The sequence below is a fragment of the Poecilia reticulata genome, linkage group LG1 (genome assembly GCF_000633615.1).
Source record: "Poecilia reticulata strain Guanapo linkage group LG1, Guppy_female_1.0+MT, whole genome shotgun sequence".
NCBI lineage: Eukaryota > Metazoa > Chordata > Actinopteri > Cyprinodontiformes > Poeciliidae > Poecilia > Poecilia reticulata.
Window position 1 is genome coordinate 12,650,545 of NC_024331.1, and position 13,855 is coordinate 12,664,399.

Genomic DNA, 13,855 nt, shown 5'->3' on the forward strand with positions numbered 1-13,855 from the left:
GAAGAAATTGACTCTGACTTCATACACAAGCATATTTATTTGCCTTGCCAACTCCAATGTTATGGAGAAAATCAGAGGTGAAACATATTTAAATTTTCTGGTGGTTTGTAGTAACCCAAGCATAACGGAGGTAAGGATTTTCCTCGCCTCTGGGAGTCTTACGAGTCAGAAGAGCAGACCTGACCAGTGGTCAGCTTAACTTTAGATCCTTCAGCCACATTCTTCTTTGTTCCTATTTATGTCGCAACAGTTGGACAATCATCTATTGACAGCAAGAATGGCCCATTTTTAATTCAATTTGGTCAAACTGCAGTCAAGGTACTTAAAAAAAATAAATACTCTGAATGAAAATAACCAACTATTCTGCGGCTATCATACTGGAAGCTGCTTATATAATCAATCAGCAACACCAGGAATAAAGTGGATAAACAAAATATTTATCGAGGCTAAAAAGGTTTGTCGCTTTAACGTTTCACTTATGCTAGAAAAGTTAAAACTATGGTGAGAAATGGTTTTCACAAGTTTAGGTTTAAAAGCAGTTAGGCATACATTTCCTAAAACAAACGTCCAGTACAGATTTAAATGTCATTTCATAAAGGAATATGTGGGTCAATTTGCAAACTGTATCTATGCACTGCATGTCAAAAATCTAATCAGATTTCAAGTAGCAAAGCTGCTAATCCTTTTGTCTGTAGCAGTTTAATATCACATGCTAGGGGAAGCGGAAACGCTGATATTTGTGCAAAAGTTAAACGTCGGACTCATAAAAATAATGTTTTCAGTTTAAAGTTTGGAATAAAAGCTTTCACCGAAACTATGAGCTTGATTAATCCTCTCATGTCATTAACAACAATTACTTTTATCTGTATGCAGCTATTAATTCATATATGAAATTACCTAAATCCAACTCCACCTCATTAATTCCTCCTCCATATATGAGGGTAACTGTAGTCGAAGAAGACGAAGTCTTCGCCTTTTAACTCGTTCGTCTCTTTGTTTACTCAGAGGCTCCTCTCACTGGTCTGCAGGAACTGGGTGGACTGGTTAAGTTGTCAGAGGTGTAAACTACTGCTATCTAGTGGTGTGAGAATCCATTGCACTGCAGGCCAATGTAGTTTCTCTGACCAGACTCAAAAGCCATGTCCGTTTGAGGGCAAAACAGACGCATCATCTCGCAGTTGCTTCACTAACATTTTTTCTGCTTTAGTTAATGTCTCAAATCTAAACTCTTGCTTTGATTTCCTCTAAAGTTGTGGGTGAACATGTGTTTTTATGCGTGTAAAGCAAAGCAGATGCACACGAGAATAATGGCAAATGATAGAAAAAAAAATATGCTGCTAGTTTTTCCACACATTTGGATGCAGTGCTTAACCAAGTCACTTCTTAAAAAGCCTCAACAGGGGAACCAGTTTGGTTTTCCACAACCAGAGAGCCAGTTTGTTGTTGTTAACACCTCATCCAGGAAATGCTTGATCTGCTGCCAGTTTTATTGTTTTTGTGAAAGATTGCAGTGCCTTTAACATCTGCACAGACCACATTATTTATCCGAGTGTCACCACAAACAGATGCCCTAATATCAGCAGCTTTAATTATCCTAAATAACAAGCGCGTTTGTTAACGTTCTACAAATCCCAACCAGCGGATCTGACAGAAGTAGATAAAGAAGCTGCTAAACACGGCAGATTAATCAAAAATTCCCGGTGGTATTAAAATACAGTTTGATTCGTTGTTTTTAAGAAGCGTCTCTAAGTACAGCTCCATGAGAAGGATTGACCAACTTAAACTCGGTTGTATAAAAACAGTAGGAAGATAACAGACTCATTTTGTTCTTTTAAACTAGGGAGAAAAGGAAACATGATGGTATTGTGATTGGTTGTTGGGCTCCCTGAGCCCGCCCCCCGGTCCTGACCGACAGCCGGTGCAAGGAACAAAACAGTTTTCCAAATTGCATCATTGCCACTAAATATGCCACTAAATATGGGGGGGAAGCTTTAAAGTAAAATATAATATTTTATTGCTGCAGGGCAACAATGACGGCAAAAAGTAAACCTGTAATTGAAGCTAATTTATTAGACAGGAACATTTAAATGCCCTACAAAATAAGTATAGCAAATGTTTTTGAAGATGTGTTTTACATTTTATGTTAATCAGAAAGTTGGAGAAATTTTAAATATGATGTGACACCATTTCTGATCTCATTCTTCAAAATGGGAAAGATAGGAGAACATACAATTAAAGTAAGGCAGACATGTTGATCTGCAAAAGACAAGAAAATAGGCTACACAGCTAATCTTACTAATAGTTTAGAAAGTTTTCTTCTTATTTTTCAGGACGGATCTGTTGAAAATGTGATCTGTTTAGCCAGTTTGTTAGCCTGGTTCTTGCACACATCACTCGATTCTGATCTCCCTTTAATACTCCATCTGGGATTTCTTCCATTGAAGCAGATTTCTGCGGTAGAATTTCAACCGTGCCAGAAAAACATGAGTCAATTTTAATTGTTTTCTGCCTGTAGTTTTAGCGACGGCAGCAGAGGAAGTGAATGAAGCCGTTCTGTCCGTGTTGACCACACTTCCAACAATTGAATTAAAGTTGACAGCCATGTTTGGCATTTCTCCCTATTTTCTCTCTTTTATAAAGTACCTTGAAAAGACATTTGCTGTGAGTTGGAGCTTTATACATGAACCGAACTGAATTGAAGGATGGTTGTTTCCGATAAGCTTCTTTGCGTCTAGCTGGTGCATTACATACATCACTGACAAACGTTAGCATTTGGGTAAAATGTAAAACTTCAACAGAGTCCACGCCTCCAGGAAACAGTCATTTCTCAATATCGTAGAGTCCAGAACCTCTGTACCGAGTGAAGGGTAGAACAGGGTAGTCATTCAGACATCAATGGTAATGTTTTGATCTTTCCACCATATTTTACGTTGCTGTGTGCAATTGACAAAACACTGTGCAGTATCGAGCAATGTTCCCAGATTAAATATGTTGTTTGAAAGCACCTAGAGAGATACTTAAACAACTACCTCTCTGTATCGTCTCTTTTTCATAATGAATAACCACATTATCCCAAGCTAAATAAATAAACTTTAACCACCTCCGTCGTCTCTTGTACCCTCAGATCTTGCAACCACCAGATCCCCACCCATTGTGACAGGCCCTCTGCCCCCCGTCCTGTCCCTTCCCTCTCCCCTCTCTATTCTCCAACTGAAGTGTGGCGGGGATGAATGATGAGGCAGTGTTTGGGTTAACGACAGAGACGGGGTGTTAAACCTGAAGTGTTTAATTAACCCCACAATGGGTCCGCCTGTCAGCCCGCACCCATTCCCTCTTGATTGAGACTTCACTCTCAGTGCACATATGCATACACACACACACGCGCGCGACAGCAAGTGTGGACAAACTCGCAAGGTGCACATGCCCTCAGAGACACACATCATGGCAGGTGCACACAAAGTGAAGGAGCCTGGGTGGGGGGCAGACAAGGAGAGGGGAGTAAAGTGATAATACTCCGCCACAAACGCAAGATTGCTTTTTTTTTTCCCCTCCCTCTCCTTCTCTAAAGTCCATTTTCTGGGTCACTGCATTGCATTCATTACTGTCTTTGAAGACATTTAGCTGAGAAGGAATAATGCTTCTCTTTCACTCTGCGCTGAGAGAGAGCGGAGAGTTGTGAGCACTGGAGTCAGGGCCAGGGGCCTGGGAGGGAGGAGGGTGGCGATGCGGTAATACGGGACATCTTTATCTGGTTTTAATTTCAGTCATAAATATTGAATGCTTTATTTGCTCATCTGCAGCTGCCTCCGCTATGTCAGGGTTTGTGTCTCTTGTCTTTTTTTATTTTCTTATCAACCCCCACCCCCACCGCCACCACCCAAACCCAGCCCCTCTCTGCTGTAGCACACGCCATGTTTCTTATGCTGTAGCTCGGGGCCAAAGCAATAGGATTAGGTAACGATTTTCCCATTTTCAAATGAACTCTAAAATGGACTTCAGCCGATTGAAATACTAAAAACCCAGCCTGCGGACACTCGTCAGACGAAGTGAATATGAATAAAGCATGATTTAAAACTCTCCCGTCGCAGATCTACATCAACAGACAAGCAGGACGGAGGCTATCGGCCGCTTTCCGAGAGGCTGACACTGACATAGCGGGTTTTATGGGACTCATCTCATCCCCTGGGTGAATCGATAGGTGCCATATGACAGCAGCTCACCCATCAAGTGACTCGGTGACTGGGTAGGGGTGCTGCTGGAAATTTGCTTAAAGCCTACACCAATTAACTTCAAAATGACAGATTCAGGCGGCCAATGAGCGAGCGCTTTGCATCCCCAACTCCGTCGGGTGCAGAAGGGGGAACCTCAGCTGTTAGACGGATGGCGGCACCTCCTCCTACTCCTCCTCCTGCTGCTGCTGCGTGTTTTCGCACGCGCACGCTCGCGTGCACGGCCGTGCGTTTTGCGGGTGCGTGCTGGTGAGTAAATCTGCAGCGATTCAGGCTCCTTAATGATGATGTCAATCTGTGAAAATGCACGCACACATTGGAGCTGTCAGGGCCTCATCAATCAGAGAGGGGTTTGTCAAAGGAGCCCGGGCCCAGATTAACGAGGCGGGGACAATGATGGCGACACATTTGCATAGAGAATTACCCTCATCTTTAGGAAAGTGATAGCGCCAAGAAGCAGAGGCGGACAATGGGGATGTTTGCAAGCACTGTTGCAGCATTTTCCAAACCAAACAAAATCCATTGATCTTGGTTTCTGTGTTTAATCCGAAGCATAATTAGAACATTGATTTCAATATATGTTACGGGCTGTGACAAATGGGTTTCGCCACTTGCAACGCGAGCACACTACACCGATGCGCTTTGCACTTTTTCACCAGCACAGTGCGTTCCTCCTTCTGTCCTTTTGCTTTTCTGCCCAAATGAGACAGTGATGAATCAAGTGGGCTTTAGCTCACTTTTTATTAACTCCACCAAGAATACACACCGAGTCCATCTTCACCAGCAGCTCCGGCGAGCGCTCCTCCCTCTCCACCTCTCTCCATTGTCAGGCGGACGACACAATGGTTAAAGCTACACATTAACTCGGCCCGTTGTTCAGAAACATTCGGCTCTTCTGCCATCTGCCTGAATGGTTTCCCCCCCTCGCTCTCTCTCGACAGTCAGGACTGTAAGGGGTCAAGTCACCTGTGGGGAGAGGACCAGAGTACATATAGGCCTAATGTTCAAACTTCGACACAGTGTTTGTGTGGGGATACGAAGCAGACAGAGAAAGGGAGAACTGTTTCTACCGAGGAGGTGATTTAATGATGGTTCTAGAGACAGTGCGCGTTTGTTAGCAGCCGATTTGCATTTGCACCTGTTTTTTTTGTCGAGTAGAGAAAGCGCTCGCACTGTTTGTTTCATTGTGTTTGTCCTCTTTTTTTTTGCCACCAAGGAGACAAGTGAAAGTGTGTGCCGCCCAGCGTCTGTGTGAGTCCGACGGCAGGGGGCCTTCCTCGCTGAGCCGGAGTCGGACAGTTAAGGTGTCACCGTCATGATGGAGAGGGTCCGCCTTCGCAGGAGGCCAGCAGCTGCCAGGTTTTCAGCAGCTTGTGCCGACGACTCCCCCATAAGTTAGTGGTCAGGGGTTTGGGTTAATGTGTGGGGAAAAGGCTGAAAATGTCCAAATTTAGGGGTCAAACGTCAAAGGTGACAGAACGGAGGGTCACGCTCTCATTATTGGGCACTTAAGTGAAAGCGTCCACTCCAAATGAATTTTATTTGTAACCTTGCAAGGTTAATTTACCCACGTTTTAAAACACACTTGTGTTGTTGCTTATGTAACTTAGATTTTGTCATCTAAAAATTATACTACAGTATATTTCTACTTGTGGATGAAATTTAAAACTCCACATAAGATCTTCTTGCGCAGAAAATGCATTCTGTGTTTAGATCAGCTTATTGGTCTAATTATTTAGAGCTTCTTTACTCTTATTTTTTTCTAGTTTTGTAACAGTAAACTAACTGAGCAAGTGGAAACAAAGTTCATACTTGCAGCAGATTTAGGTTTAAAGTTATATCAGACACCTGAGTCCTGACAGGCTGACAGGGAATCTGTGGAGGGAGCTAAAGATTAGGGTGATGGTGAGGAGGCCTCCCAACCTCAAACACTCATCACCAAAAATAAATTGTCCAAAGAGACGCAATTTTCAAAATTTTCTAAATGGTATTTTTTCTTTTGAAAAATAATCCAAAAATAAGTACGTGATTCAGGATCATTCACTCTCTTGCAATGTTTTAACTGTGCAGATACCCTAGAGACAATTCTTGGTTTGATAAAGCATTTTGAATCTGAATAATTTTAAGCTTAATTGGATTATTACGCGGTGACATAGTCTACTTTTAAAGGTCTATAAGTTTAAAAACTTTGAAGAGAACCAAAAACTTTCAACAGAAATCACTTAATTCCTGCTTCAATTTCACAAAGTATATTTTGTTTTAGCTTAAATCTTTTTATTTATCTTGCAAGTGTTATTCTGATCCACTGACACGCATTCGTCTTTAAAGCAGCTCTGGGTTTAAGAGCTTTAAATTACTTGTTCAAATCTTCCTCTTTTGTTGGTATAAACCAAAAGTGCTGCAGCTGCAGTATGTCTGTGTGTATTTTAACATTTTATGTTTTCACCCGAGTACATGCATGAAGTGTGAAGTATTTAAAAATAAGGGGAAAAGAAGCACTGTTTGTTATTTTGAAAGAAATGTGCTATAAGTTTGTGATTGTACATCTGGTTTGTTCTGGCTGCAACAAAATAAGAGAGAGCAAGACTTTTGGCAGATAATGTAAAGGCTGCATGTTCTGTTCCGATATAGTCTTGTACAGTATATTATCAATCTTGTGTTTTATATTGTATATTGTTTTTAAGAACCCTAAGAACTGTTGTGTATGTGAATCTTTATACCCGATATTATTGTATACTACAATAGTCATTCTTTATTTTATCCTAGTTTTCCCATCTTTCTCAATTAGCACACTGGGTTTGGTAATGTTTGCATAAAAAACTCAAGAGTTTCTTTATTCTCCTGCTTACAAAGACACAGATTTATGACTTTGGGAACATAATTCAAAGATTAGTTTCAGAAAAAAATATTTTTTTATGTTTTTGCTTAACTGGTAGCGTGTGGACAAAAAGTCATGGATCCATGTAGAAAAGACAACTTGTAAATGTAATGTAATAACTCACATTTACAATTTAATGTCTCCTAATTTTCCCACTTAATGTTTTGCATACTTGTGTTTTACTTTACCTTAAATGTGAAGCAATGTAGAAGCCTCCTAATATAGAAAGTGCAACCCTCCTTAATCTCCCACAGATCTAATAAGACTCTAGAAAATCGGACACAATAACAAAGATGGAACTAGATAATTAAACATTTATGCTGAATTACTGCTGAAGGATTAAAATAACACAAAAACCCTTTTTTTTACCTCAAAGAAAACCCCTGAAATGCTTTTCCGAACTGACCTTTAAGTCTACTTAGAGAACTGTGTTTCCACAAGCTGTATTTAAGGCCAGTAAATAAATAAATAGCCTCATTAATCACCTCCAGATCAGAGAAGACACTTGAACACCCTGACAGTTGACTTGGCATCCCCCTCTTATTACACCGTCACAGACCAATAAACAGCCTCGCCAGCTCCACTCCACCAATCAAACATCTGCCATCTGCGGGTCGTTAGGGACGACGGCGAATCAGATCCTTCACTCACACGATGGAGGGGGGGTGAGCGGGCGCCGTGCCCGAACCCCCCTCCTAATCTCACCAATGGGAATGCAGCTCTCCTTGTAATCCAATTAAAGGAGCGTAAGCGGTTTGTTAGACACTGTGTGTTAATGTAAGCACTATCCAATATACTCTGGGCTGATAACGGCGTGGCTGGGGAGACACTCTGGTCCAGGGAACAGAGGAGTGGTATACAGCTGGAGGGGCTGCTGTGCTAATATCAGGATCAGCACATTTTTATGGTATTTGCTTTGGCCTTTTGGAGTCTCATTTGTACCATCTCAAATTGGGCTTGTGAAGGCAGGGCGATAACCACGCAGAGTGATAATCTGCTTACCTCGGCTCTTTCTCCTCATCAGGCATAGCGATGCATGCAGAGATGGATGGAGAGATAAAAGGCAGGGAATCGTGCCAACAAACCCATTAAACAGGCACACAAGCAGGATTACACCTTGGGTGTTTTGACAGTAAAAGTTTACTTTCATACTAGGAATGGTCAGTAAAAGGACTGTGAAGGATTAGGACAGGCTGACGGATATCGTCCAATCTCTCTTTTCTTCCTTCAGCTTTGTAAACTGGTCCCGATTCTGCTGGGAGGAAATAATCACTTTTTAAAAATGAAAACCATGGGAAAGTTAAGTAATAATGTCTGGTTAATATCACCGTTCTCATTCACCCAGTGATTGCTTGAGAAAGACACAGACCACCTCGTCTTTGTGTGGATTCAGCGGGTGTAGGACATTTATATAATTGTTGTTTTAAAAGAAAATAATAAAACTGTATTCTATTATCACACAGAAAAAAAACAAAACATTTTAATCGCTGCAAGTGCAAGCAGAAGTCAGTGAAAACAAAGCGGTGATAAACTTCAATAAAGCTAAATAAATCCGTCTTGAAATTAGTTGGATTTTCAACGGTAAAATTTACACGTCCTCATTTTTGTTGCACGCTTTTCTGGGGCTGAAACGATCAATTGCATTAAACATGATGAATCGATTACTGATTTTGCAAAATTGCCTTTTGCTGTCCAATTTTTTTTTGGTTAATCAAAAATAAAAAAAAAGTCAACAGCTCAGTTCTTCACGGTATTAATGTCGAGTGAAGCAGAAAGCGCTGATCTTTTCACATGTTTATGTTTGATTTATGTTATGAGTTTTTTTAGCTGCAAATGATCAAGCGTTCACTAAAGCGATGCTGTTGTATTTTAGACTAAAAAAATATTTTGGTTTTTAAAGAGCATCTTTCGATGTACTCTAATATTGTAAAAAAAAAAAAAAAAAAGATTTAAGCGTAAAATCAACAGAATGTGCAATTTTTTTAATCTGATTAATCGTTAGAATAATTGATAGATTGATCATTTACTAAAATAATTATGAGTTGCAGCTCTACACTTTTCTCTTCCACTCAACTTTCCATTTTGAGTTTGCACACGGCACTTCATGAACAGCTGTTTTTCTTTAGAAATGACCTCATTTAGCTCGCCCTCATCAGCGACGGCCTGCTGAATAAATGCCAAGTCAGCAGTCGTCCCCATGATTGTGCAGGCTGCCACGTTAATATAACATCAACATTCATTTACTGTTGGTCTTACCAAGAGCATTGGCATTTCTATGCTTTTCTAGGCTCAAATCTTTAGACATTTGTGGCATTTTTATAACATCTTTCGATTTATAAATACTACTTAGTTAGTATTACATTTTAAAATTAAATTACCTTGGAAATTATATCCAGTTACCAAACTATCAAAGCAAAAGATAATGAAAGTTGGGATTTTTCTACTCCAAATCCTAAATGGTGAACTGCATATCAGATCAAGTATGACTTTAAACGTGTCTTTGTTTTCACTGCAGCCAGTGGGAAATAACACACATTGCTTAGCAGCTAATATTCTGTAAATTCATCTTTAGTTGGATGCAGAGGTGGGTAGAGTACCCAAAGGTTTTCAAGTGAGTACTAGTAAGTAATGAAGTACTTAAGGATATTTTTACCCAAGTAGAAGTAGAAAGGAATCACCCAGAAATTTACTCCAGTAAGAGTAAACAAGTATTTGGTATAAAAAGGATACTTTACTGAGTAACTCAGTTGTCCATGAGATACAACTAATCATACAAATACTTCAAAAAAAGAAAAATAACCACCCATTTTTATTCGCATAGTTTCACAAACTGTGTTTTGAAGCATTGTACAATAATTCAGTYCCAYTTTGACTTGTCTGTATATTGTGCTTTTCCTGCTAATCTCAATCTTATATGGCCTTAATCCAGTGAAAGCACTGAAAATACAGGTATTGTGTGTCATTTTACAGATAAATGTTTCATATTTCTCAGTGTCTTTAGAATGTCCATTCCACGCACAAAAATCCATCAACGCTCCGACCACTAAATATTTAACATTATGAATCAGAGATGGTCAAAAATATCCTGTAAATGTGCTTTCAACCTAAGCTGTGAATCACATACAAACTTCTCGTTACCAAGCAGCTGCAGCCTGCATTAATGTTTTCTTACAACACATGAAGGTCCCATACGACCGTTTTGTCTTGTTAGTTTTGTTTTAATTTCTTTGTGGCACCCCCTTGTATTGTGCAGCACAGGGCACAAAGCCACATCATCCATATCAAAACCAACACTGTTGATGACCGTCATGTACACCAAATATCACAATACAATGAATTTGGCAAACCAGTTTTGAAATAGTAATTACATTAATTGGCACAAACTGGAGAAACCGTACGTGCTAGCTTGGTCTTTCTAAGGTCTTTGACCTAAATCCTCTCTCACATTTTAACTTTAATAGCATTTTTTTTCCACAGTGGGAAATTCTAACAAGTCTGGTGACGATACTGTTCAAACATAAATAAATAATACGTCATGGTATGATACGTTGTCTTTTAGCCCACCCCCTAAAGTATCATCTGCACATCTCTGTGTGCAGGTTCCTTCACTGTATGCACCGATTGATATTCAGCACCTCTCGCTCCGTGTAAATGTACGACGCATCTAAATGGCATGTTCTAGCAGCATTTAATAACTGTAGACTCCTATCGTCTGCAGTCATTGCAGATGTTGAGATGAGTGTTTTCCCAGTTCCCCATTTCCTCGCACGTGAACACGCCGCTACTGACGTGGGGGAGACTTAATCATATCTCCTTTTTCTTTCCCCCCACCACCCTAAACACCCCCCCCCCCTCTCTCTCTCTCTCTTTCCCAGATGCACCGAATTGAACTTAATTAGATGCTACATCACCTCAGCGAGGGGCTGCATGGCAAATCTTATTAAGAAAAAGCACTGCGTTATTCCAACGCTCGCTGATTCCTTTACATCCTGGCATCTGTGGGAGAAAAACCCCACTGAGGCGTATTCTCCAGCTCCTGTAACTAATGACGGCGTTGCCCAGATCTGACAGTGAGCTGTGTCTGTATATTGTGCTTAATATCATAATAATAATGAGAGCAAATTAGAACAATCAATTTCCATGGCCGGTTGTTGATTGGAGGAGGAGGCGAAAGTGACAGGAGGTGATCCATCATCCTCGGCCAGTCGCATTAAGGAGAAGGCGGCGGAGCAGGTGGGCCGGGCTGGAGTCCAGCCGCAGCCAATGAGAGGGAGCGGGAAGGGAGGAGGGGGATCCATAACACCCAAATCAAGCACTAATGTAGCTGTGAGAAGGGTAAAACAGAGAGCAGAGGAGGACCGAGGGAAGAGGGGATGACATCTATGAGACGTATGACTTATTTAAGTGGACTCTGGAGTGTGTGTCACATTTCTCCATTTAAATACATCCAGACTCTAACCTTTGAAGTAATCCCCCCCACCCCCACCCCCTTTTGTCAGGCTTTAATCACTCCATATTGAGGTGGCGCTCTCATTCCACAAGGGGTCACTAAAACCTCATTTCCTCAGCCTCCCGCAGAGGCGAGCGCTCCGTCTGGCAAAGCGTTCACCGGCCCAGTGAAGCGTTCAGATCACAGAATCATGAGCCTTTAGTCGCTGAATTTTCTGCCATCAGCTGCTGACCTTACCGAGAGCATGAGCAGCTGATAATGGCTGCCATGACAATTGTGTAAATAATGAGCGCGACTGATGACAGTCGGTTCACTTCATGGGTTTTAAATGTTCGAACTGAACCCTGTGACCCAACACACAGCTCGTTTTTTGTTTTTTCCCAGTGACAACAGTGGAACCAACACTGTAAAAAAACACTAAATCTCACCTAGTATTTTTGTATGCAGTACAAATATCTTAGCACACTTTGAAATAAGACAAAGCTAACTTACAAGTAACTTTTCTTAAAGATTAGAGCTTGTCATAAGTCAATAATTTCTTAATATTGATCTTTTTAAAAAGTACAATATCCACCGGCAGATTATTTCACTTATAACAAGAGATTTTTTCCCCCATGTTAAAAGTGAAATAAACTAATGAATACTTGACTTGTAAGTTAGTTTCGTCTTATTCCGAATGCATTAAGATTTTTGCTCTAGCAATTAGACAAAAATACTTGGTAATATTTAGTGTTGTTGCACTAAAGTCAACAACGATGACAAACAGACAACAACAATAATAAGAAGAAAAAGAAGAACATATCCAGAACTAAACACCCACAAGCAAATCTATATATACTCATAAAGATGCATTTTGCAATGTAGATTTTTGGGGCTGCTGCTTCTTTGCAGATGTTTGTAGCTTGTCGTTGCGCCTGTGTCCACATACGACTAAAACAAGACTAAACGTCCCGGATTCATCCTGGTCTCGCTCAACGATCCTCACTTTTATCACTCATTGCATTAAACAGATTCCCACCTTTTGTCGGCGTCTCTCTCAGCCCGTTTCTCTCTTTCCGTCTCTAATCTTATTTCTGCTAAACGATGACATGGGGCGAGCATATTAGATTTCATCAGCAGCCATCAATCACGGCCGCACTTAACACGATCAGCCCCCCAGTTTATTCAGAGCGAACAATAGGGGACAGGCGCGTCCCGCCTGCAACAGAGTAAATGAGGAATTTAAATACTGCACAAGAGACTCCTCAGGCTCGGAGGGGGCTGACTGATTAAAGGCCGCAATATCTGCTTTTCTAGGCAGATGATCTGTCAAGTGGATGCAAGAGGAGGTTTATTGAAATAATAGGCTGCTAATGTGAGGTTATTCTGACCCAGCAGCTCGAGCACGCTGGGGAGACACGTCCATGGAAATGCACACATTCCCATGAAACGCAGACACACATGAAGAACCCACACACACACACCGCTTCCCCGAACCGTCTTCCCTCTCCTCCCCCTGTCTACTATTGATGGGTAATTTATCAAATGACACCTTATCCACTGCTGAGAGGAAATTAAATCATGTAGTTCCAGATCCTGATTATAATCTTAAGATGTCCCTCTTGTAAGTTATGGAAAAATTATGTTCTTGCAGCGAACATCCCTGATTCCTTCTCTGGATTTTCAGCCTAGTCAGGCGGTGAAGACGGTCACCAAGATTGCAAATTGTGTGTGAGATGGAAAACGGATCAACTAGACAAACAAAATTATTATAATAATAATAAATCAGTGCAAGCAGTCCAAAACACACAAAGTGTTAGTTCTGCTAACAATCATGCATTATGGATTTTAAAAAGTTCAGTGCAGTTTTTTTTTTTCTGAAATACGAAGGTATTGGTTTCCCAGATGGGAGATGAAGTCATTCAGCAAGTTCTGGGTCTGAACAGATTCTACTCCGAGTGGGATGCACAGGAAACACCCAAAGGGGGAGAAAAGAAGTTACAGGAATGAACCAACCTGACGTCACAATCTTAACTGCAGCTGCTTGTATACAGGTCTTGTTCCTTCAGTCATGATTCAGTTCACAAAGTAAGAGAACTGAAGGTCAAATTTATCTCTAAAGCTCGTGGTCTAAAGTGCTGTATAGATAAAATAACATAAAATAAAGGTCAAAAGACAGTTAAGACAAGAAAACAAATTAAAAAACAAAGTAAAAAGCAACATATTCCGGCCATGACTTGTATCTCATAAATGTAAATGAGATTCAAGATGGATGACGCCATCTTGAACCGCCCACATGCGGAAGTAAAAAAAAAAACC